Source organism: Choloepus didactylus, chromosome 8 (assembly GCF_015220235.1).
Source record: "Choloepus didactylus isolate mChoDid1 chromosome 8, mChoDid1.pri, whole genome shotgun sequence".
NCBI lineage: Eukaryota > Metazoa > Chordata > Mammalia > Pilosa > Megalonychidae > Choloepus > Choloepus didactylus.
Genome location: NC_051314.1, coordinates 124,338,910 through 124,341,862, shown reverse-complemented (window position 1 = coordinate 124,341,862; position 2,953 = coordinate 124,338,910). Strand labels below are relative to the sequence as shown.

Below are 2,953 nucleotides of genomic sequence, written 5' to 3'. Positions count from 1 at the left end.
CAAAATGTCACTCTTAGTTGCTCTTGGGGTGTTTGTCCTCTCTTAGCTTCTCCGGAGCAAAAGTTTGCTTTCAAAGGCTGTCTCCAAAATGTCTCTGTAAGCTGCAGCTCCTCTCTCCGCTCCTGTGCATTCTTCAAAGTGTCCCTCTTGGCTGTAGCAAGCTTGCTCCTTCTGTCTGAGCTTATATAGTGCTCTGGTAAACTAATCAAGGCCCATGCTGAGTGGGCAGGGTGACACCTCCATGGCAATTATCCAATGAAAGATCTCACCCACAGCTGAGTGATCACATCTCCACGGAAATATCCAATCAAAAGTCTCCAACCCAATCAACACCAATACTTTTCCTGCCCACCCAAGACTGCATCAAAGATAATGGCTTTTTGAGGGACGTAATACATACAAACCAGAACAGAAATACTATCATATTGAAATTTTAATAGCAAACATTAGGAGTATATAAGCATTACATATAAAACAGAAATTGATAGTGCCTGGGATCTTTTTCTCATTATTCTTGAAAACACATAGGATTTGAAGTTGAGAGATGGGAGTCCAAATTCAGGCTCAGACATTTAGAAACACTGCTTCTTAATGAAGTCACATTATTTCTTGCCAATTCAGTTTCCTCATATATGGGTTAGAATGGTGATCAAGTCAGATAATGCCTAAAAATTTGCTCTGTAACCAGGCGAGCACTATTAAAAATGCTGTTGTTCTTATCGTAGCTCCTTCCAAAATCAAATGAGGTTCTGTCAGTAGAGGCCGTACCAAAGACTATCACCAAATATATTCAGCATCTAAAGATCAAAAAGGACAAAATTATTAATTGTATACAGAAATCAGTAAAAATCTAAATGATGTAGTTGTATTTTGGTAATATGACAATATGTTAAAAAGGTAGGGTGTGTGCGTGTGTGTGTGTGTGTAGGCACGCAAATTTGTATGTACACGTGGAGGGCGGTAAATGGTACATTGCCCCGCATGCTAGAACATGAAAAAGTTTATGGGAGATCCAGTAAATATGGGAACACAAACTGTCTCCAAAAGTCAAGATATTCCTTTTTCACCTCCTGACAACTTAGTGTTCTACATCCAAATCATTCTTACCTTTGCTGTCTTATGTTATGCTTCAACTGGGACATCTCTTTGTTGTATTTCTTCCTCATTTTATTAAACCATTGACTTATCTGCATAAAATAAGATGGGGGGAGAATTCAGGATATAGGTTACTTTTAGTAATAGCATTACACAAGTGATTCTGTCTTTATGTGAAAAAATAGGTTGCCATACCTGTTGATCTGTCAGGCCAAACTCAAGGGAGAGTGATTGATGCTGTCTTGCATTGGGGCAATTGTTTAATTTAAACTTTGCCCAGAGTTTGTCCATGAGTGGTCTGCTGACTGATTTTCTCTTGCGAATTGCTGACAACATTCTTCGTTTTGCTGCTGCGGCTCTTCTTGCTATTCTTCTTGCTTCTGCTTCTGCTGCTTCTGCTCCGACTGCCGCTGCTCCTCCTGCTGCTTCTGCTCCTGCTGCTGCTGCTCCTTTTTTCCATTTCTTCTTTCGCCTCCTTTCATCTTTACCATGTTTCCTATTTGATTGTTCTGGATTTTGATTGCAAGACATTGCTGGTTGTCTCTGTATAGCAAGATCTGTGGGATAAAATCAAGATACATCTTAATGTGACTTTCAACTCAAAGTCAACATTCTTTGGTGTGAGAAGGTATTTGACATTAGTTAGTTGCAACTTGTACACTGGTGACAGAAAGGAGAGAGGAAATAAAAAGTGAACTTATCAAACAGCCCTGGAACTGCTCAGCCAGCCCTGGACTTATTGAAAGAGAAAAACAAACCTCTGTCTGTTTCAGCCAAAAAAGTGTCTACTTTTGAATTTAAATATATACTGAGTAAGAAAAAAATCTATCTAATAAATGATTACCTCTCCTTGTGGTATTAATTGGTCAAAAAGTAAATTACCTTAAAATGAATAAGTTATGTGATGCACCAATTTTACAAAAGATTCTAGAGTAAAAAGAGAGTCAATCAACAAAATTCAAAGTTGATTCACTGAAGAGATCAATAAATTAGATTATCCTCTGAAAAGAATGATCAAGTAAAAAGAGAAGGCATTCATATATAATATTAACAATGAAGAACTATAACCACAAGTTCATTATAGTTTACACATATAATTATAAAATATTATGAACAGGTCTGGAAAAATGATTTGGCGGTGAGGACGGCGACGGTGCCAATGACCATGGGATCTCTGTGGCTGTTCAGAACCCCTTTCCTACGTAGCCTGCTCTGGGCCTTTTGCACCCCAGGTGCCAGGGCTGAGGAGTCTGGGGCCAGCTTCTAACATCCCTGCAGCGCAGGCCTGGATAGGAACACAGTGCACGACCAAGAGCATATCCTGGAGCATCTAGAAGGTGTCATCAAAAAACCAGAGGCAGAGATGTCTCCACAAGAACTGCAGCTCCATTATTTCAAAATGCACAATTATGATGGCAATAATTTACCTGATGGCTTAGAACTCTCCACGGCCATCACTCATGCCCATAAGGAAGGGAGTGACCAGACACTACCAATGAAAGAAGATCTGATTAACTTAATACACGGTGTTTTGAGAGATGATTATAAGAACAATGATGGACACATTGACTATGCTGAATTTGCAAAATCACTGCAGTAGATGCTGTTTGGTTTCCTCATAGTCATATGCAAATGTGACTTGATACAATGTGAACACCTAGTAATGCAGAATAATTTATTGCTGCAGCATTTTGGTAAAAACCTGTAGCAACATGTCACACTGGGGTGAGAAACAGAAATCAAAATAGAAGAGGAATGGGACACATGGTAATCCCTGCGTACTGCTAAACCTCTTACTGGACAAGGGTCTGATTAAAGAATCCTTTTAGGAATATTGAATAATTGGAGCTGAGTCCTC

At 39.3% G+C, this 2,953-nt stretch overlaps 1 pseudogene; it reads left to right on the top strand.

The window, feature by feature from the left end:
• Window positions 1-2,254: 2,254 nt before the first annotated feature.
• On the top strand, window positions 2,255-2,695 carry LOC119543345 (annotated as a pseudogene).
• The last annotated feature ends 258 nt before the right edge of the window (window positions 2,696-2,953 follow it).